The 23449-nt window shown below is 43.2% G+C and overlaps 1 protein-coding gene across 2 annotated transcripts in view; it reads right to left on the reverse strand.

Moving 5' to 3' along the window:
- The window catches only part of SPIN1 (spindlin 1), an 80570-nt gene extending 58004 nt beyond the window's left edge, over nt 1-22566 (reverse strand). Inside the window, exons 1-2 of one of the 2 annotated variants that reach the window (XM_018052527.1) lie at nt 22474-22559; nt 19582-19779 (exon numbers count right to left, since the gene is read on the reverse strand). The gene's annotated coding sequence lies outside the window, so the exon portion shown is untranslated. Of the gene's footprint in view, nt 1-19581; nt 19780-22473 lie in introns of both variants that reach the window. The other variant, XM_018052525.1, reaches the window with a different exon arrangement.

Raw genomic sequence — 23449 nt, forward strand, 5'->3', positions numbered from 1 at the left:
TGAATGTTTCAAATTTTCAGATGTAAAATTAAGTAATAAACACAAAGCAGAAGTTACATATCAAAATATTTGCTGCCAGCTGCTATCAGCAAACAGTGCTATTTATAAATTCCTAAAGCTGCTTAAGCAAAAGTGCCATGTTCCAAACAAGTCTCAACAGCAATGCAAAACTACACAGGAACACTAAAGGCCAAACACATCACGTGTAAGCTGAAGTTTGGGCTGCCAACAAGAGTCTTAAAGTTGTCATCATAGAGGGTTCAGAGTGTGGGGGAGAATTTATGTTAACACAAATATTTATATGAAAAATGACATATGGCTAAAATCTGAATAGGACCTAAACATTAAACAAGAAATAATTTTCTTAACTAAGATATTGAAGATACAAAGAAAAACACCCAAATCTTTAAAGTGTTATGCTGCCTGCAATTTACTTCAACTTTCAAATGGCTCAACAAAAAATATTAGTAGAGCAAAATGTTAGCAAATGAAATCTCAATGGAAAACATACAGGTATAATTAAGCCATAGCTTTAACCTTTCAATGTAGAGGAAATTTCACTTTAAAAGCTTGGGGGATGGGGAACAGCAGACAGGAGAACAGCAGAGTTTGGAACTAGTGGCAACAACACAGATTCACTACACGCACTCAACAGTCTGTAGCTTATTTCCTAAGATGAGATTTTTTTTAATAAATTAAGAAAAGGTGGCAAAATATGTGCAACTCCTGAATCTGGATGGCAAGTATTACAGATGTTCAAATGCCTTTTTCAACTTTTCTACATGTTTGAAAATTTTCACAATAAAATGGTAAGAGAGAGAAAAAGATTCAACAGTTTCAGATTTTATAAATCTGGAAAGAAAAAGCATTGGTTTACAACTTAGAACCTTCCTAAGTACCTAAACGAATTTACTAGAAAGTCCAGTCATAAATGTTTCAATGGATGGCAGGTAAAACCAGCACTCCAGGCCTCCAGTGCTGACATCCCTTTGGCTAAAACTTTAAGATTAAAGGGCTCAATTTGAACACAACATCATTAACTACCCAGTGTTTGGCTACAGTATATACCAAGACTATACTTGGAAGGCCTTCAGAGCCCCAAACTATCAATATAAACAAAACCATTAAAACAGTCTAAACCACTAGACATCTAAACACCAAGTTCTAATATAAGAGCTCTTAAGCATGGACAAAATTCTCAAGTACCATGAACTTGGACAAGGGAAAAATCTTATCTTCATTTTCCTTTTACTTCCATCATGTGCATGAAACACAATATGATTTGAGTATCCCTGACTTTCTCAAACAATAGAAATCACAGATCTTTCCAACCCTCACTGCATATGTTACAGATCTCAAAATAGCTTTAAAGCTCATGCACTCCTTCTAAATTAAGTTGCATGGCCTGCCACAGAACAGACATGACCAGAGCCATCAGGGAATTAGTCATCCAACTATGAAAACAGAATTGGTGACTGCTGTAAAACAAAGAGTTTGGCTGGCCTTCGTCCCAGTTCCTAGGAAGTACCTTCTAAATCCTTGGAATGTACTTAGTAACAGGAGTGCTTTTGATTTATGATCCCCTAGATAGTTTGTGCTAACAAGATGACTCACCAAAAAGATCAACTAGGGGATTAGAGAATTGGGATTTTGAATCCCCTGACAAGTCAATTTTCAAGGAGAGACGCTGAAGATTGAGCTCAACCTTATGGCAAATGATTCAATCAGCCATGCTTACATAACAAAGCCCCAATAAACACTTTGGACAGCCAAGCTTCCCTGGTCAGCAACACTCCAGCCCTACACACCATTACATATCCATGTGCAGGACAGTGATACTCCTGACTCCACCAGAGAAAACTGGATGATCCCCACTCCGACCATTACAGACCTCGTCCTGTGTGTTTCTTCTTTTGGATGGTCATGGATTTGGATCCTTTTCTGCTACAATGAAACTATATCATAAGGATAGCATTTTCCTGAGTTCTATGAGTTCTTCTAGTAAATTCTCAAATCTGAGGTGGTCTTGGGAACCCCTGACTTTGTAGCCCAGGTGGTTAGAAATGTGGATGGCTTGTGGACCCCAAGTTTATTGCTGGTATCTGCAGTGAGGGCAGTTTTATGGAGGACAATGCTTCAGCCTGTAAAGTGTAGCCTCACTCTGAGTAGCTAGCATGTTAGGATTATATGCACTGACCCACAGATCTATAATGCTCTCCTGTATTCCCTATCATCAATTATTTATGGCTCAATATGCTACAGTCCATGGGGTCGCAGAGTCAGACACAACTGAATGACCGAACAACCAACAACAAATGTGAAAGGTCAAAGACCACCTCAATTCACTCTTCTGATAAGCATCAAGAACTACCATTTCAGCACCTTAAAATATAAAAATTGTTTACCTATATGTCTTATCTGCAACATAATATATTAACAAAAAAGCACTATTACTAAAGTTTTCATATTTTAGTTAACTATTTAAATGTTTAAATTTATTTCTCCTTTGCTCCCTTGTATTTAACCTACTGTATTCAGAAACATTCTGAGAAGGTATCCATAGGTTTCGCTAGACGGCCAAAAGACCCATGACAAAACCACTCCTGCCTAAAACCACTGGCAAAAAAACAACTCTGAATCTTTGGTGTGTCTTTAGAAAGATACACACAGGAATCACTATAAAGAACAGACAACCCTGGTAGTGATGGACTACCATCACTGATGATGGACTGGTAATTTAGACCACTCACCTGAAAGCTAGAATATTTAAATAAAATTTGAAAGAACAACACTAACAAGAACTACTGGGAACCAGGGTTTCTTATAGGAATGGTTAATTCCAGGTAAGGGGGAGGAAATACACGAAGAGCTTGGAACATCTTGCTCATACCAGAAGCCAGGAAATCATCCAACTTAAGAAAGTATCACTGGAGTGGTGTCACAGAGACAAAGGAGGTTCTTTTACACTATTTTATTGACTTTTATATTGTTCACCCTCTGTATCTGTAACTTCCACATCCACAGATTCAACCTACCTTAGATAAAGAATATTCAAAGGAAAAAAAATTCCAGAAAGTTCCCCCATAGCACTGGTAACTACTTACACAGAATTTATGTTGCATTTGCAACCACTTATGCTGTACTTACGTTGCATTTGGTATTATAATTTAGAAATGACAAAGTATATGGGAGGACGTGCATAGGTTACGTGCAAAAACTATGTCGTTTTATGGAAGAGATTTGAGCATCTCTGGCTCTCTTCAGGGGATACTCGAACCAATCCCCCACAGATATTGAGGAACAACTGTGTATGACTGAAAATGTCCACAGACCAAAACTTGAAGACACACACTGACACATACCCTAATCACATGCTTGCAGGTATCAAAGAATTTGAAGATAGTGCTTCCAGAGGTAGGGCCTTGAGAGGTAAACCCCAAATTTGCAACCACTTTTATCCCTGAGGGTAACAGCCAAGTGTTTGGGGCAGCTAAAGGTAAAAACTTTGCAAGGTGAGGGAACCTCATTCCAAAGGCCAGAACCCAGGGAATACCAAAGAAAGGAGGGGGCTAGTAAATCCATCTCTCTGTAAGATGGAATCCTGAACTACTCTTGGGATCTGAGGGAATGGTAAGAGACCTAGCTGCAACTCATCTCTACCTTAAAACTTAGCTGAAACTATCCTAAACCACCTGATCCCTCAGATGTCTGCCAGAACAACCATAAGCCCTCTCCAGGAATACCATCCCAGAGCCCAAATTATCTCAATTGAAAAAATATAATCTACTACATGTGCAACCATGTAAATTAACCCATTAAGAGACAAAATAAAAACCAGCTGAAACAACAAATAACCACCACCAAAAAAAGCAAGACCCACTAACGTCTAAGGAGCCTCTTGATGAAAGGAAAGAGGAGAGTGAAAAAGTTGGCTTAAAGCTCAACATTCAGAAAACTAAGATCATGGCATCTGGTCCCATCACTTCATGGCAAATAGATGGGGAAACAGTGGACACAATGGCTGACTTTTTCTGGGATCCAAAATCACTGCAGATGTTGATTGCAGCCATAAAATTAAAAGACGCTTGCTCCTTGGAAGGAAAGTTATGACCAACCTGCTGCTGCTACTGCTGCTAAGTCACTCCAGTCATGTCCAACTCTGTGTGACTCCACAGATGGCAGCCCACCAGGCTCCCCCATCCCTGGGATTCTCTAGGCAAGAGTATTGAAGTGGGGTGCCATTGCCTTCTCCATGACCAACCTAGACAGCATGATAAAAAACTTTGCCAACAAAGGTCTGTCTAGTCAAGGCTATGGTTTTTCCAGTGGTCATGTATGGATGTGAGAGTTGGACTATAAAGAAGGCTAAGCACTGAAGAATTGATGCTTTAGAACTACAGTGTTGCAGAAGACTCTTGAGAGTCCCCTGGACTGCAAGGAGATCCAACCAATTCATCCTAAAGGAGATCAGTCCTGGGTGTTCATTGGAGGAACTGATGTTGAAGCTGAAACTCCAATACTTGAGTTTTGAAACTCCAATACTTCTCATCAGCCACCTGATAAGAGCTGACTCATTTGAAAAGACCCTGCTGCTACTGCTGCTGCTAAGTCACTTCAGTCGTGTCCAACTCTGTGCAATCCCATAGACGGCAGCCCACCAGGCTCCCCCATTTCAAAGTGAAAAGTGAAAGTAAACTCTCTCAGTCGTGTCTGACCCTCAGCGACCCCAGGGACTGCAGCCTTCCAGGCTCCTCCATCCATGAGATTTTCCGGGCAAAAGTACTGGAGTGGGGTGCCAGTGCCTTCTCTGGAAAAGACCCTGATGCTGGGAAAGATTGAGGGAAGGAGGAGAAGGGAACGACAGAGGATGAGATGGTTGGATGGCATCACCAACTCAATGCACATGAGTTTGGGTGGACTCCAGGAGTTGGTGATAGACAGGGAAGCCTGGCGTGCTGCGGTTCACAGGGTCACAAAGAGTTGGACACGACTGAGCGACTGAACTGAACTGGGCTGTTGGCTACTGCAGTTACAAAATTATCCTTTAAAGTAAATTATGGGAGGAAGGCTACAGGAATGAATAGCTAAATGCAAAAATATCTGCAACTATCACGTTTGAAGTGATTAAAAATAAGATATAAAACTCTGGTAGAAAACTACCACAGAACCAGATTTTCCAGAAGTGAAAACACACAATAAACTCAATGGACAGATTATCAGTAAGCTAGTCTCGAGCAGCAGCAGACTCGTTAAAAATTAGTGAACAAAGGGAGATCAGAAGAAATATCAGGAATGAAGCATGCAAAGGGTAAATAAAACATCAGGAAAATCTCACAAGTGTTTTAATGGCATGGAGGGTTGGGAGACAGGGCAGCAGAAATACATTAAAAGACAATGACTGCAAACGTCTCAAAAGAATAAAAAGCATTACCGTAGATTCAGTAAGACCTGTAAACACAAAATATAAATTAAAAAATACATAAAATACAAAATACAAAAATTACAAAATATAAACACACAAAATATAAATTTAAAAAATCACAAAAACTGTTCAAAACGAAAGACCAAATAAATAAAAAGCATGAAGTAAAAAAGATTCTATCCATGACAGCAAATACTAAACTGACAGTTTACTTGAGGAAAAAAAAAAATGAAAGCTGAAAATGTAATTCAGTAACTTCTTTTAACACCTTAGAAGAAAACCAACAAGTTAAAACTCCATACATATCAAAAATATCCTTCAAAAAGAAGTCAATTTGAGATATTTTTAGACTAACACAAACTCATAGAGTTCACTATTAGGAGTCACACAACAGGGGAGAAACAGAGTGTTCTTCAGACAGAAGGAAAATGAAACTGGGACTGGACTGACTGGAATTACAGCAAGGAATGAAGAGCAAGGAAAAGGATTAAGGTAAATGGCTAGTACTAGGGGACTCCCTGGAGGTCCAGCGGTCAGGACTTTGCCCTCCAATGCAGGGGACATGCGTTGATTCCTGGTCACTGAACTAAGATCCCACATGCCGTGGGACAACTAAGACCGCTCGCTGAAACTAGTGAGGCTGCACGCCCCAAACGGAGAAAAGTCCACAGGCAGTTATGAAGAGCCCGCCTGCGGCAGCAAAGATTCCACATGCCACAACCAAGATTTGACACAGTCAAATGAGGGGTTTTTAAAAATAATAAATAAATGGCTATTACCATACAAATTAATAATGTATGAGATAAAATATACAGAGTTAAAATAGCACCAACTGAGCTACATAAGTGAAAATAAAATAAATAGAGTTTCAGCGTCCACAAAGAGGGGGAAACGACCAGACGTTAGATTTTGACAAGTCAAAGATGCATGTTTTAAGTAACCTTGAGGTTAGCAGAGTTTAAAAAAAAAAATCCAAAGAAATGAGGGAAAAGACATAAAACAGGTACAATAAACAGAAAACACAAGAACATATTTAAACCCACTGGAGAAGGAAATGGCAACCCACTCCAGTATTCTTGCTTGGAGAATCCCATGGATGGAGGAGCTGGTGGGCTACAGTCCACGAGGTCGCAAAGAGTAGGACACGACTGAGCAACTTCACTTTCATGTCAGTCATTTTGTTAAATATCAATAGACCAAACACTCCACAAGAAATATTGTCAGACTAGATTTTTTAAATCCCAGCTATGTATTGTTGACAACAGAAAAATCCATAGAAAGTATGCAGAAAGACTGCAAGTACAAGTTATAAAAACTAAAAGGCACACACTATACCTACTAATCAGAGAAAAGATAATGCAATTACATTAATATTAAGCTAATCAAACTTTACCTCTAATAATACTTTTGCCTTAAAGGACACATTATTTTAAAAGACTCAATGGTGAGGAAAATATACAATGTTAAACATGTATACACTTAGTAACATAACCACAAAATAGATAAAGTAAAAATTATCATTAAGGAGATACCAATACATTTGTCTTGATAACCAATACAACCAGCAAACCGAAGGGGTAAAAGGACAAGAAGAATTTAACACAACAGCAAAACTGACTAACAAATATAAAACAAGTGTTCAAGCACATTCTTTCCAAGCACACACAGGTCATTTACAAAAACTGATCAGAGCAGTGACGTTGCACACAGCAGGCAGAAAGGACATGCTCGCCCGCACTACTCCCTCCTCTTCCTCTACTCCGTATTTGTGGTAGCAGCAGCAGTGTCCATGCTCTAGTCGCCAACAAGCAGCTCTTTGTCCGCGCACAGGAGCTACACACTCTCCAAGTGAGCAGCCAGGAGACAGTCGCCCAGATCAAGGCTCATGCAGTCTCTCGCTGGAGAGCACTGCTCCAAAGGATCCAGTCCTGCTCCTGGCAGGCACGCCCGAGAGGATGAGGGTACCCTGGGCCAGTGTGGGTTAGAGGTTCTGAGCACTCTGCAAGTAGCCAGCCTCATGCTTGGTCCATGGGTCCCTGGCCCCTGCTGGGGAAGTAAGGGTCAGACTCCGAAGGTGCCAAACAAGAGGAAAAGAAGACAGACTGAGGCAAGAAGCCTAAGCAGTAGAACCAGCACTGTCAGTGTTGTGCCCATTTTGGGCAAGAAGGGCCCCAATGCCAACTCTCAAGTCCTCCATAATCTTGGCTTTCTCTAATAAAGCCACTTAGCCCAATCATATTTAAAAAAAAAAAAAAGAACCTGATCAGATTGTATGTTAGGCCATAAAGCAAGCTTCAAAAAAATGTCATAAGCTTTTAATTATATAGTATTCTGACCACAAAGGAATCAAAACAGAAATCAAAAAAAAAAAAAAAGCACATAGAATACAGAAGATTCTTACAGCAAAGAAACTATTCTGTACGTAATTATAATGGTGGATACACATTACAAATGTAAAGGCTCCCAGACTATATAAAACCAAGAGTGAACCCTGGTGGTCCAGTGACTAATACTCCGTGTTCCCAACACACACGGCCCAGGTTTGGTTCCTAGTCGGGGAACTAGTACTAGATCCCACATGCCACAACTAAGAGTTAGCATGACACAGCTAAAGATCACGCACGCATCACTGAAAATGGAAGATTCGCATGCCGCAACTAAAACCTCGTACAGCCAAACAAACAAACAAATACATTTTTAAAAAGAACAGAGAACCCTATGTGACCCTGGATGACAATGACGCCATAGGTTCATTCACTCTAACAAATGTACAATCTGGTACAGGATGTTGCTAATAGGAGAGGCTGCGCTTGTGTGGGATCAGGGGGTACAGGGAACTCTGTACTTTCTACTCAGTATTGCTGTGAACCTAAAGCTGCCCTTAAAAATAAAAGTGTATTTGGAAATAAGGAAAAAAAAGTTTACCTACCTGGCAGGCTAGGTTAATAAGTATGCTATGATTACAAACAACTCTCAAAATCTTGGTTGCTTAAGACCAAAGAAATTCCCACTTCCTGCCTTCTCCCCCTTTTCTCCCCTCTTGCCTCCTCCCACACCCTCAGCTCTCAGTTTGCTCTAGACACATAAAGACCTGCACTGCAAGAAGCTCCACTTGTAAACATGATCACTGGCAAGAGGGAGGGAGCATGGCAAATCTCACCACTACTCTTAAAGCCTGTGTGACAAGTCTCTTCAGCTCACACTTCACTGGCCAAGACAAATCACATGACTACTTAACTTTGGAGGCAGAAACTAAAAGCAAAAATACTGCCACATGCTCTCAGAAAAGATTTAAACTTAATACTGGTGAGGATGTGGAGTCACAAGAATGCATTCACCAGCAAAGAAACTGATAGGTATACCCACAGTGGATGTTTGGCATTATCTAATACTGAACATAGGCATAAAAGACCCAGCAATTCTACTCCTAAGTCTACCCAACAGAAAAACAACCAAGAGACATGTACCTGAATGTTCAGAGCACATCCACTTATCCGAGCCCCGTGACACTCATGAAATGAGCCTCCTGGATCACTTATTATCGGGAGATGCTCGGTTCTAAATCCATCATGGCCCTTGCCCTAGACCAATACTTCCCACAGGCTGGTCTAGCCAATGACTGGCCATAGGCAGGATGCTAAAGAATGCCCATTTCAGCAGGACAAGGGACTCCTCTGGTCCCAACTTTGGCTAGAGGACATGTCACTGGCCTTGCTAAAACTTTCTTAGAACAGCACGTAAGTCCTAAGTTACCAGACATTTTCTTCAATTTCTTTCTCTTCCACATGCATCAGACCTGCAAGGGGCTGTTCACTCTCTCACAAGTATTTCTCCCAATACTGCAAAACCTAATCCAAACTTCCTTTCTTGTCCTTGGGGGAAACTGAACAGTCTCAAAGTGGGAACAACCTAAGATTTATCAGCAGGAGAATGAAGAGCCATGGATAATACATGAGTAAATCATTAAATTCATAAACAAACCACAACTATACGTGACCTTGTGAATGAATGACAAAAATGAGTAACAGCTGCATGGGTAGAATGTCACAAACCACAGATTTGTAATTACTTCTGTACTTTCAGTATATTTCACTGAAAAAAAAAAAAAAACAAAGGTAAGACTCTGAGAAGTCAACTGTCCTTAAACCAAAAAGGGAATTGGCTACTATTAATCAGATACAACCGCTATGGAGAACAGTGTGGAGGATCCTTAAATAACTAAGAATTAAAGTATCATCCGTGTGTACTCAGTTGTGCCTGACTCCTTGTGCCCCAATGGACTGCAGCCCACCAGGCTCCTCTATCCATGAAACTTTCCAGGCAAGAATATCGGAGTGGGTTGCCATCTCCTCCAGAGGATCTTCCTGACTCAGAGATCGAACCAGTGTTTCCTGAGTTTCCCACATTAGCAGGCAGATTCTTTATCACAAAGCCACCTGGGAAGCCCAAAGGTGATGCTGAGGGTGATGAGGGCCAAAGGAAACAGTAATTCCTTCCTCTTTTTCTCCCTCCCTCTCTCCCGCTTCTTACCTTCACCTTAGTATCCATCTGAGTAGACATCAATGCTACTCTCAAAACTACCATATATGACTCAGCAATCCCACTACTGAGCATACTCCCTGAGAAAACCATAATTCAAAAGGACACATGTACCCCAATGTTCACAGCAGCACTGTTTACAACAGCAAGGATGTGGAAGCAACTTAGATGTCCGTTGACAGATGAATAAATAAAGATGTGGTGCATATTTACAATGGAATATTACTCAGCAGCCATAGAAAGGAACAAAATTGGGTCATTTGTAGTATGTGGATGAACACAGAATCTGTCATACAGCAGAGGGAAGTTAGAAAAACAAATATCATATATACATGGAATCTAGAAAAATGGTACTGAGGAACCAAATTGCAGAACAGGAACAAAAACGCAGATGTAGAGGATGGACTTTGGGTGGGTGGGGGGTGGACTGAGAGAGTCACACTGACATATACACACTACCATCTGTACGACAGCTAGCTACTGAAAGGCTGCCACAGAGCACAGGAAGCTCGACTTGGAGCTCGGCAATGACCTAGACGGGTGGGACGCAGGGGGTGGGAGGGAGGCTCAGGAGAGAAGGGATACATGCATACTTACAGCTGATGCACGCTCTTCTATAGCAGGAACTACAGAAAATTGTAAAGCAACTATACTCCAATTAAAAAATGAAAACAGAGCATAAGCAATTTATATTTCTTCAGTGAAGCCACTTTCCAAAAAATTCTACCAAATTATAGTCCCACAGTTATGTAAATTATTTCTTTATTTAAAGGTAATGCATTTTAAGTGAACACTACTTTATGGACTAAAACTTGTGGTGAAGAGTAATTATGAAGAGAAAGCACATAAGATTGCTTTTATCTCTTACTGATTCCATTTAAAAGATTCATGAGATTAGATCTGATAGAGTTCCTGATGAACTATGGACAGAGGTTTGTGGCATTGCAGGGATCAAGACCATCCCCATGGAAAAGAAATGCAAAATGGCAAAATGGCTGTCTGAGGAGGCCTTACAAATAGCTGTGAAAAGAAGAGAAGCAAAAAGCAAAAGAGAAAAGGACCGATATATCCATTTGAATGCAGAGTTCCAAAGAATAGCAAGGAGAGATAAGAAAGCCTTCTTCAGTGATCAATGCAAAGAAATAGAGGAAGATAATAGAATGGGAAAGACTAGAGATCTCTTCAAGAAAATTAGATACCAAGGGAACATGTCCTGCAAAGATGAATTCAAACAAAGGACAGAAGTGGCATGGACCTAACAGAAGCAAAAGATATTAAGAAGAGGTGACAAGAACACACAGAACTGTACAAAAAAGATCTTCACGACCCAGATAATCACGATCGTGTGATCACTCACCTAGAGCCAGGCATCCTGGAATGTGAAGTCAAGTGGGCCTTAGGAAGCATCACTATGAACAAAGCTAGTGGAGGTGATGGAATTCCAGTTGAGCTATTTCAAATCCTAAAAGATGATGCTGTGAAAGTGCTGCACTCAATAAGCCTGCAAATTTGGACAACTCAGCAGTGGTCCCAGGACTGGAAAAAGCCAGTTTTCATTACAATACTTTAGAAAGGCAAGGCCAAAGAATGCTCAAACTACCCCACAATTGCACTCATCTCACACGCTAGTAAAGTAATGCTCAAAATTCTCCAAGCCAGGCTTCTACCGTCCGGCATGAACTGTGAAATTCCAGATGTTCAAGTTGGTTTTAAAAAAGGCAGAGGAACCAGAGATCAAATTGCCAACATCCACTGGATCACTGAAAAACAAAGAGTTTCAGATAAACATCTATTTCTGCTTTACTGACTATGCCAAAGCCTTTGACTGGGTGAATCACAATAAACTGTGGAAAATTCTTCAAGAGATGGGAATACCAGACCACCTGACCTGCCTCTTGAAAAATCTGCATGCAGGTCTGGAAGCAACAGCTAGAAATGGGCATGGAACAATAGACTGGTTCCAAATAGGAAAAGGAGTACGTCAAGGCTGTATACTGTCACCCTGCTTATTTAACTTTTATGCAGAGTACATCATGAGAAACGCTGGACTAGAGGAAGCACAAGCTGGAATCAAGATTGCCAGGAGAAATATCAATAACCTCAGATATCCAGATGACACCACCCTTATGTCAGAAAGTAAAGAAGAACTAAAGAGCCTCTTGATGAAAGTCAAAGTGGAGAGTGAAAAAGTTGGCTTAAAGCTCAACATTCAGAAAACTAAGATCATGGCATCTGGTCCCATCACTTCATGGCAAACAGAGAAACAGTGGCAGACTTTATTTTTGGGGATTTCAAAATCACTGCTGATGGTGACTGCAGCCATGAAATTAAAAGACGCTTACTCCATGGAAGAAAAGTTATGACCAACCTAGATAGCATATTGAAAAGCAGAGACATTACTTTGCCAACAAACGTCCATCTAGTCAAAGCTATGGTTTTTCCAGTTGTCATGTATGGATGTGACAGTTGGGACTATAAAGAAAGCTGAGCACCGAAGAATTGATGCTTTTGAACTGTGGTGTTGAAGACTCTTGAGAGTCCCTTGGACTACAAGAAGATCCAACCAGTCCATCCTAATGGAAATCAGTCCTGAATATTCATTGGAAGGACTGATGTTGAAGTTGAAATGCCAATACTTTGGCCATGTGATGTGAAGAACTGACTCATTTGAAAAGACCCTGATGCTGGGAAAGGTTGAAGGCGGGAGGAGAAGGGGATAACAGAGGGTGAGACGGTTGGATGGCATCACCGACTCAGTGGACATGAGTTTGAGTAAACTCCCGGAGTCAGTGATGGACACGGAGGCCTGGTGTGCTGCAGTCCATGAGCTCGCAGAGTCGGACACAACTGAGCAACTGAACTGAACTGAGTCCATTTAAAGAAAAACTTTTTAAGATTATACAAAAATACCAGGGTCACCAAAAATTACCTATTATAACCCAATGATTAATTCTAAATAAAAAAGAACTTTTAACAGACCTTCCAGCCCAAGATGGAATTGTCACCACAGCATTTACAGATCCCAGTTCAGTGTCCTGTCCACATCAATAAATTTGGCCTAACCCAACTTTACATTCCCTCCACCATCATCTCACACCCTTAACATCCATTCCCACAATTATTCCCCAGGCAAACTCTTTTGGAGGGTAGGTCTACCTCTTCATGAATCACACCTGGCACCTCATCCTTTAGGGCCTTCTGGGAGGATTCTAGGGGAAGCCAAATGCAGGTTTTTCAGACAGAGATTAAGTTCAGACAGGGAATGAAAAGGCTGTTTCTAGTGGCAAAGGTAGCCCAACAGAATTTAGGTGTTCAAGATCTCCAGCCAAATCAGAAACTGACCATATGTCTCTAATCCAATTTTCAGGATTCCACTCCTAATCAATCCAAGTTCTCACCTACTAACAGGGAATTCAACTTGCAGTATTAGGGCAGTCACAGAAGCTTTCAGGTCCCTTATGTGGAACCCTCACTGGGAATTTAAAACCCTGAGCTCATCATTTTGCTTTGTAATGTTTTAACTTGGCCAGGCTAAACTGCATTCCCAGGCTTTCCCTTCTGTTTGTTTCAGGACTGGGTGGGCCACAGAGACCACTGTGCCACAGACGGAGGGCATCTGGCAGGACATCTGCACTCACTAACTCCCCATCTGCCTCACTGACGCGAGGCTGCAACAGCTACTCTACCTTCCCCCAGGCTCCCTGGGTCTCTGTCTCCTGGGCCAAGTGTGTGTGGTCAGCTCCAAGACAAAGGCCCAGCTCTTTTGGATGCCCACACAACCAATGTCAGAAGTAACACAACTGACACAGCTTTCCATCCGTCTTGCTGTGGCTTCCAGTCTGTTTTCTCCCCCAAGGCACTTCCACCTTTCTTTCTCAAACTCTTGTCCTATGGACTACAACTCTAACATGAGGCACACAAGCTGCATCGCCAGCTCCTACACTGTATTAACTGAGATCTCTGGACAAGACTATCTGACAGACACCTGGAGAGAAAACCACACATTTAACCGTACAGCCTCAATCTGCCTCTGGACAATGCTAGCTAGGGCCCAGCAGATGTGAGCTCTCAGAACCCAAGAACTGAGCTAAGGACCAGAAAAGCATTGATGGACAAAAACAATTAAGAATCTCTACTTTCATGAAGCTCAGCCTTTTTGAGAAAACAAAACCTCGTTAAATCATGTGAACAAACATAACCCTGTAATTTTGATAAGCACTTAGAAGGACAGCAATGTCTCTATTATAAGGACATGACGAAAGTCAAGAAAAAACTTCAAAACCTTCAGAAAATTGATGCTTACTATAAGTGAGTGATGGATATATGGAGATTCTCTATTCTATCTTTATTATAAAATTTACAAACACTTTCATCAAAACAGCTTTCATCAGAAAATGATGCTCGAGACAAGGAAGACAAAGAAGAACTGAAATTTGGACAGAAAAGCATTCCAGGAAGAGGGAAAGAACAAGGGCACGCTCCCTAGTGGCAGAGATGACGACGGGCACCGGAGATATGATGGCAGAGATGACAACGGACACAGGAGATATGATGGCAGAGATGACGATGGGCACCGGAGATATGATGGCAGAGATGACGATGGGCACCGGAGATATGAGAAGCACCTGCGTGGCTGGTGCAACGGGAGAGGCAGGGCAGGTGGGTCAAGGCCCAGAGGATGAAAATCATGCACACCCTTGAGGCCGCTATGAAGCTCTGTCCTTAAAGCAACGGGAAGCCACTGAGAATTTTACCCAAACGGTGATATAATTAGATTTGCCTTTTTTTTTAAACAGGTAATTTCTGACACTAACAAATTATAATATAGACATATTTACCTTTTACCCAACAATCTCACTATCTTGAAACTATATCTGATCAAATACAAAACAATGTATCAAACAAGGTTATTCATTGCAATAATTTTTTAACAGCAGCAGAATATAAACATTATATGTACATTTAGGAAATGAACTAAAAGCACAAAAGAGTACTTACCAAGAATACAGAAGTGTATATGAAGTGATCTCCAGAATATATTAAGTAAAAAGGAAGAAACAACAGTGTATACAAGCTTTTTGGAAACACAAACTTTTTTTTTTTTTTTTTTTTAAGAAAAGCAGGTAAAAAAAATGTTTCCTTATATAGCAAAACTAAGTGGAAAAATAAGCCAGAAATTAAAATGGAGGAGGAGAACCTTTTCGAGACAGGAAAAGAAGGGAAAATGTGAACACACCTTTATAATGCAGATTTGACTGTGGAACTGTATAAATGTTTTACACACAGAAAAAAATACGTTTAGAAAAACATTAAAGCAATCCTTAAATGTTAGGGATTTCATTCAAATAAACCAAACTAATAATCAAATTGATTACAAAATCAGAGAGAAAATGTCTTCAAATAATTCTATATTCAGAATGTAAACATTTTTAAAACAAAGAGAATAAAATAGAAACCTACAATCATTCTACTGTTAAAAAGTTTTCGAACTACTATGTTTATACTGTAGGATAAAGGAAAGTAACTAAAGTTGATAAGAATGCAAATTTTTAACATTAGAGAAGGATAAACTCAAATTTAAAAAACCTGTTTAAATGTGAACTGGAATTACCAACACAAAATCAAAACTAGTGTTTCCCAAGTCTGTCCAATGACAGCAAGGGCATCTCAATGGCAATAAGAACACACAGCACCAGATTTTGGTATCTAAACTCCACTGCCTGATAAAAAGAGCTAAAAGAACTGGTTGATAGATATTGGGCAGAAAAAGCACAAAGTGAGTTTCAGACACCTTGTAACATGAGCAAGAAACAGTTCAAAGGTTAACAGGGTCACATCCAAGGGAAGAAAACTAGTTTGAAAGCACCAAGCCGTGACCAAACTAGGACAAGCTGAGGAAAAAGAACAATGACCACTTGATTAAGACACACTGAATACATAAAATTCCATAGGTCCACAGGGATCCTAAAGGAGAGGAAGCAACGGGAAGTACACAGTAACAAATCAACCCTGTACACAGGGAAAAGAACATTCTTACCCTTGTGTCAAGACCTAAAACTCATGCTAGGAATATTAGTTTAGATATGATTAGTTAATATATGGATAAGCAGGTCATACAGACTTAAATTGAAGAAAGTGGGGAAAACCAGTAGGCCATTCGGGCATGACCTAAATCAAATCCCTTATGACTATACAGTGGAAGTGAGAAATAGATTTAAGGGACTAGATCTGATAGATAGAGTGCCTGATGAACTATGGACAGAGGTTCGTGACACTACACAGGAGACAAGCATCAAGACCATCGCCATGGAAAAGAAATGCAATAAAGCAAAATGGCTGTCTGGGGAGGGCTTACAAATAGCTGAGAAAAGAAGAGAAGCGAAAACCAAAGGAGAAAAGGAAAGATATAAGCATCCGAATGCAGAGTTCCAAAGAACAGCAAGGGATAAGAAAGCCTTCCTCAGCGATCAATGCGAAGAAATAGAGGAAGATAACAGAATGGGAAAGACTAGAGATCTCTTCAAGAAAATGAAAGATACCAAGGGAACATTTCATCCAAAGATGGGCTCGATAAAGGACAGAAATGGTATGGACCTAACTGAAGCAGAAGATATTAGGAAGAGGTGGCAAGAATACACAGAGAAACTGTACAAAAAAGAGCTTCATGACCAAGATAATCATGATGGTGTGATCACTCACCTAGAGCCAGACATCCTGGAATGTGAAGTCAAGTGGGCCTTAGAAAGCATCACTACGAACAAAGCTAGTGGAGGTGATGGAATTCCAGTGAAGCTGTTTCAAATCCTGAAAGATGATGCTGTCAAAGTGCTGCACTCAATATGCCAGCAAATTTGGAAAACTCAGCAGTGGCCACAGGACTGGAAAAGGTCAGTTTTCATTCCAATCCCAAAGAAAGGCAATGCCAAAGAATGCTCAAACTACCGCACAACTGTACTCATCTCATACGCTAGTAAAGTAATGCTTAAAATCCTCCAAGCCAGGCTTCAGCAATATGTGAACCATGAACTTCCAGATGTTCAAGCTGGTTTTAGAAAAGGCAGAGGAACCAGAGATCAAATTGCCAACATCCACTGGATCATGGAAAAAGCAAGCGAGTTCCAGAAAAACATCTATTTCTGCTTTATTGACTATGCCAAAGCCTTTGACTGTGAATCACAATAAACTGGAAAATTCTGAAAGAGATGGGAATACCAGACCACCTGACCTGCCTCTTGAGAAACCTATATGCAGATCAGGAAGCAACAGTTAGAACTGCACATGGAACAACAGACTGGTTCCAAATAGGAAAAGGAGTATGTCAAGGCTGTATATTGTCACCCTGCTTATTTAACTTCTATGCAGAGTCCATCATGAGAAACACTGGGCTGGAAGAAGCACAAACTGGAATCAAGACTGCCGGGAGAAGAAATATCAATGACCTCAGATATGCCGGAGAAGGCAATGGCACCCCACTCCAATACTCTTGCCTGGAAAATCCCATGGACAGAGGAGCCTGGTGGGCTGCAGTCCATGGGGTCACTAAAGAGTCAGAAACGACTGAGTGACTTCACTTTAACGCACTGGAGAAAGCAATGCAACCCACCCCAGTGTTCTTGCCTGGAGAATCCCAGGGACAGGGGAGACTGGTGGGCTGCCGTCTATGGGGTTGCACAGAGTCAAACACGACTGAAGCGACGCAGCAGCAGCAGCAGCAGCTATGCAGATGACACCACCATTATGGCCGAAAGTGAAGAGGAACTGAAAAGCCTCTTGATGAAAGTGAAAGAGGAGAGCGAAAAAGTTGTCTCAAAGCTCAACATTCAGAAAACTAAGATCATGGCATCTGATCCCATCACTTCATGGGAAATAGATGGGGAAACAGTAGAAACATTGTCAGACTTTATTTTGGGGGGCTCCAAAATCACTGCAGATGGTGATTGCAGCCATGAAATTAAAAGATGCATACTCCTTGGAAGGAAAGTTATGACCAACCTAGACAGCGTATTGAAAAGCAGAGATATTACTTTGCCAACAAAGGTCCATCTAGTCAAGGCTAGGGTTTTTCCAGTGGTCGTGTATGGATGTGAGAGTTGGACGGTGAAGAAAGCTGAGCGTCGAAGAATTGATGCTTTTGAACTGCGGTGTTGGAGAAGACTCTTGAAAGTCCCTTGGACTGCAGGGAGATCCAGCCAGTCCATCCTAAAGGAGATCAGCCCTGGGTGTTCATTGGAAGGACTGATGCTGAAGCTGGAACTCCAATACTCTGGCCACCTCATGCGAAGAGTTGACTCATTGGAAAAGACCCTGATGCTGGAGGGACTGGAGGCAGGAGGAGAAGGGGACAACAGACGATGAGATGGCTGGGTGGCATCACCAACTCGATGGACATGAGTTTGAGTGAACTCCGGGAGTTGGTGATGGACAAGGAGGCCTGTCGTGCTGTGATTCACGGGGTCGCAAAGAGTCGGACATGACTGAGGGACTGAACTGAACTGAGGTCATATAGACATACATGTCTGTTACTGTATAGACCATCTATAAATAAATATGTAGATCATTTGCAGACAGGTCCAAATAGTAAACCTAAGTTATAAGGATGTAACTATAAGCAAGCTGAACAACAAATATAAGCAAACAAATATAATCTAAGTTTAATGAGTTTGTCCTGCCTTTTATTACTACAATCTAAAAACATTTTAAGTGGTATTCAAACACTTCATTAGTCTCTTTATTTACTCCCTCAACATATAGATAAAACAATATGATGAATTGATCCTTTTCTATCACCCACCCACCCCCAAAAAAGTCAACACATTTTAACATTTTACTGTCTCTAGACAAACTGCCTTTGCTTCAAATTACTTTATCCTTATTCAACAGGCTAGACTCTTGTAAACTTGAGCTGGAACACTGGTAGATTCCTTCAATCCATCTTTCAGAAGGTTTAATGCCTTTCGATGGCTCCCCGCACCTGCCCACCACCACTACCCTTCAAATAAAACAGCAACCACCTTAATGTGATATGTTGAATTATTTAAAATCTGGCCCCAAATTCATGCCTAGACAGACTGATCATGTCAAACTTAGGTGGTGTCAACAGTTGTATGATCAACACCCACAGGGAACTTATGATATCCAGAAGCCGTAGGAATCACTCACATGGAAGTAACAGGTAACAGGTAACAGGTAACACAGCAGAACTTTTGATTGCAATGGTCTAACACTCTTCATGACTCTGCCTGTTGTTCCTTCATCTAGACTGCTTTCCTCTGACCTATATTCTTAACCCTGCAGGAACATCACCTTCTGTCCATATGCCTGGGTATCTTCCCTACCAAGCTGCAAAGTCTCTAAGGACACATCTTCATGTATCATGCCCATATCTGACTTATGACAATTTTAAAGCCAAAAAATAAGCACTCAATAAAGATTTAGTTAAAAATTTAACAGAAGCACAACTATGCAACCTATTGTTGAAAAAAAAATGCTAATAACTATAGCAAAGTTCAAAAGCATGGAGAAGAAGGAAATCAACAATGACTGGCACCAGCTGCTGCATTTCAGGAACTGTACTGGGAACTCTACACATCCGTTTCATTTAACTATTGTAATAGCCTTACATGATAGGTTTCATCCCAGTTTACAGTTGAAGAACAGCACTTAGAAGGGCTATGTGATCAATCAGGTATGTGGCTTTGGACCAGTAAGGAGCGCGGTTGGATTTCAACCCAGACTCTTCAGAGTTGAAGGCCATTCGATCTCCACGTCCAACTCCAGAGCTCACATCTTTTTCACAATGGATTCCCCATTTCCAATTTCTTTTTGTTCAAAGGAAAGAAAAAAACACAATTAAGCATCTAAGCAAGTATTTCCATGATATATATTTTTCTCAACAAATTAGAATTCTGCTAATTCAAAAGAAATATCCAACAACACTGTTATTTTTAATGTCTGCAATAATCCACCATAATTCTTCCAGAACAGTAGTATCCTTTTTATGTGTTTCTAACATACCAGAGGAAAAAATGCTAACAATTAAGGAGTACAGCCAATGGAGTTTAACTGTATACAATCAGATAAGTCATTGGGAAGAGAGAATACTGCATAATTAAATTTCTTCTAGTTAAAATTTCAAATTAATAGCTCATAATTATATCATATCAATACCGTTAAGAGTCAAATCTGAGGTACTCTTTCCCACAGGATGCACAGGCAAATAAAAATCACATCAACCTTCCACTCCAGGATTTACGAGAGTGGTACCATTACCTGTAAGGACATCAATGACCAACATTTCACCATTACCTAGATTTCATGAGTGTTGCTAGATATTACACTAAAAACAACAAACTATACAAGGTGAAATATGGAAAACAATGTTGATACTATTTCTCAGCACCACTAACCGGATACTGTGAATTGTTACCCTGGGGGAAAACGAAAAGAACATAACACTGTTTCCCAAACTAAGGTGACCAAGGACTCCTTTGATTTTCCTGTAGCATTTCTTAGCATGAGTGTCACAAAGAATACCACCTTAAACGCTGCTTCATATATATACCCAAAACAAAGTAAATATTATGGCTAGGTTCTGAACTAGTAAATATAGAAACAGTACTGGGGATCATCGAAAATCTTCAAAAAAATAAAAATAAAAACTCTAAGTTAATCACAGACATGACTGAAGATCTCTTTCCTTAATTCATTTCACAGCATTCTGAAGTAACCATTTTGCTACTCAAAGAAATTCTATTTTCTCACAAGAAACACACACCTACTATCGACGATTCTGACAAACATTTAACGACCTTTACATGTAATTATCAAGTCAAATCCCATGAACACAGGGGCCTGGTAGGTTAGTCCACGAGGTCACAAAAAGAGTGGGACTCGACTTAGCTGCTCAACAACAAACCAAGTCTGATAATAAAGGTTCTGTAAATTGTTAGCTACAATTTTTTGTATCTGCTTCTTACCCAAGGATTGGGGGAAGGGCAGAAGCTTCCTCATCTCACTTGACCCTCATCTGAAATTTCACAGCCTCTTACAAGTTCACAACCTCTAAGAACGTTAACAGACTCAATCTGTCCCGGTATACACACCCTCAAGTACAGGTTTAGTTTTCACTTCCTAACAAAGGTATGTAGAAAGCAATTACTGTACTCTCCATCAATCCCTTCAGACCGCAGAGTTCCTTCCAGAAAATTCCAACAGAAGTTATATAGGAATTCGCATTTGGGGAGGTATGTCGTCTTTGGCAGAAGTCATGTTATACAGCGCAATCCTTTAACACTTTAATGTATTGAGGGTTGCTTTCTGACGTACAACACATCTGTATTTGCTACTTCAACGTGCATGGAAAACCCTCTCCAAAACCAGGAATCCCAACCCACAAATCATAAAAAAAGCAAATAAGCGTGAAGCAACTGCGTAAACAGATTTGGGGTGCCTATTTCGTGGCATTATGGCTGAGGCCATCACTAAAATTCAATCCGGTAAAGTCGACAACGCATCCCCAACAGGAAAGACGAACAGAGCCAAACCGTAGGCACTGCGCAGTTTCCGCGCCGTGCGATTAATCTCAGCAAATGCTTGCGGAATGCGCTCAAGGTCACTCGTGATGAAAAAGAAAAGTGTGTGTGTGTGTTTGAGTGTGCGTGTGCAGAAACGCCCGCCGTCGGCTAGTCCCGCGCAGAGCTGCCCAGGGCGCGTGGACAGGCAGCCAAGGGGGCGGGGGATATGGGGGGGGGAGGTTTACCGAGAGCCCCGAAAAACCACCTTCTCCGCCAAGCCCACTGCTGCAGAACCCCGGGCAGCCACCCGGGAGGTTACGCCGTCGTAGGTACACAGCCCTGGGTAGGAGAGCAACGCCAGGCCTCCGGAGGGTCCCGATCTCGGAGAACCCCCTCCCCTTTCAGTGGTCAGGTTCCAGCGCCCCTCTAGCTACAGAGACCAGTCCTCCTTTCCACCCCCACCTCCTTCCACCCTCCGCCCCAGCCCCTCCCCACACCCCGAGGGCCGTTCCCCTCCCCCATTACATCCCCTCCCACCACCCGGGGGTCCAGCCCCCACCCCCGCCCCAGGGGACTCCTACACCGCCCCCTCAGGCCCCGAGGGTCTCATTCCTTCCTCCCCCGCCCAGGCCGGGTTATGCAACACTCACCCGCCCCGCCCCCCCACGCCAGCGCCCGCCGCATTGCCCCCCTTCCCCGGGCCCAGCCACCCAGCGCCCCCCGCCCGCTCGAGTGCCGAGGCCTCCCGAACAAAGCGCGCGGGGCTGGCCGGCCGGGCCGGGGGCGGCGGCCATGTTGGCGGGGGCGGCGAACAAAGGCGCGCGGCCCGAGCCCGAGGCCCCCGCCCGAAGCCCGGCCGGCAGGGGGCGCTGTACAGGCGCCGCCCGCCGCCCGGACAATGCGCCGCGGCCCGCTGCTCCCCGGGCGCCACCGCCCCTCAACGCGCCCCGCCCGCGGTCCCGCTGCGGCGCCCGCTCCCCGGCGGTGCACAGGCCTCACCTGCTGGCCTCCTAGGCCGCCGTCCGCAGCCCTTGGGCCCTGCCGTCCCGCGCCGCGCTCCCGCCCCGGCCCGACCGAGCCAGACGGCGCCGCCCCGCCCCCGCTCCGCTCCGCGGCCGCCGCCGCCCGCCCCCGACCGCACGGCGCACGCGCACTGCGCCCGCCGACTGCACCGGCAGCGCCACCCGGCCCCGGCCCGACGGGCCGTATTGCGCAGGCGCTCCAGCTGGAGGGCGGGCCCTAGAGGACAGAGGGCGGGGCCTGGCGGCAGGACCCGGCTAGAGGCTGCTCACCTGGCGGCGGGGCGGGACCGAATAAAGGAGGGCCTGGAGGTGGGACGGGGCCTGGTGGTGCAACAGGGCGGGGCCTGGCACCACTCACCTGGTAGCCAAGCACAGCGGACCCGGGCCTGGCGCCGGGGTGGGGCCTGGCAGCTAGGAGGGGCCGGGCGCGGCTCTCACCTGGGGGCGGGGCCTGGCTGGGTCCCAGCAGCGCTCCGAGAGGCGGCATTAAGGGCCCAGAGGCCGGGGGGCCGGGGACGGCGCGAGTTGCGCCGGAAGTCTGGCATCCTTAGAAGTTTCGTTTTCGCGCAGTGGGAGGGTTTTCACCGACTGACTGATCCTCCCTGTCCTTGAATTTAAGCAGCAAGTCGACCTGCGTCGCACACGCCGCCCCTTTGGAAGAAGCGGAATACAGTGACAAGGCCATCCGCTGACAGAGCTGTAGTGGCCGAGGAAACGCAGCACCCAGCGCTGAGGGCTTCCCAGTCGGGCCCCACCGCCGCACTGCGCCACCGCGGCCGAAATTCGGGTCTCGCCCACTCACCTGCCCTACCTGGTGGAGGAGGACGAGCTTTGCAGCGCTTGACAACGCACTCCGTCCTTGCCCGTATTCCGCCCCCTCCACAAACTTGTCAGCTCGCTCGGCTTTCCGCAGAAGACAGGAGCCAGGCACTCTCACGGTCACTCGCGAACTT

Source organism: Capra hircus, chromosome 8 (genome assembly GCF_001704415.2).
Source record: "Capra hircus breed San Clemente chromosome 8, ASM170441v1, whole genome shotgun sequence".
Classification (NCBI taxonomy): domain Eukaryota; kingdom Metazoa; phylum Chordata; class Mammalia; order Artiodactyla; family Bovidae; genus Capra; species Capra hircus.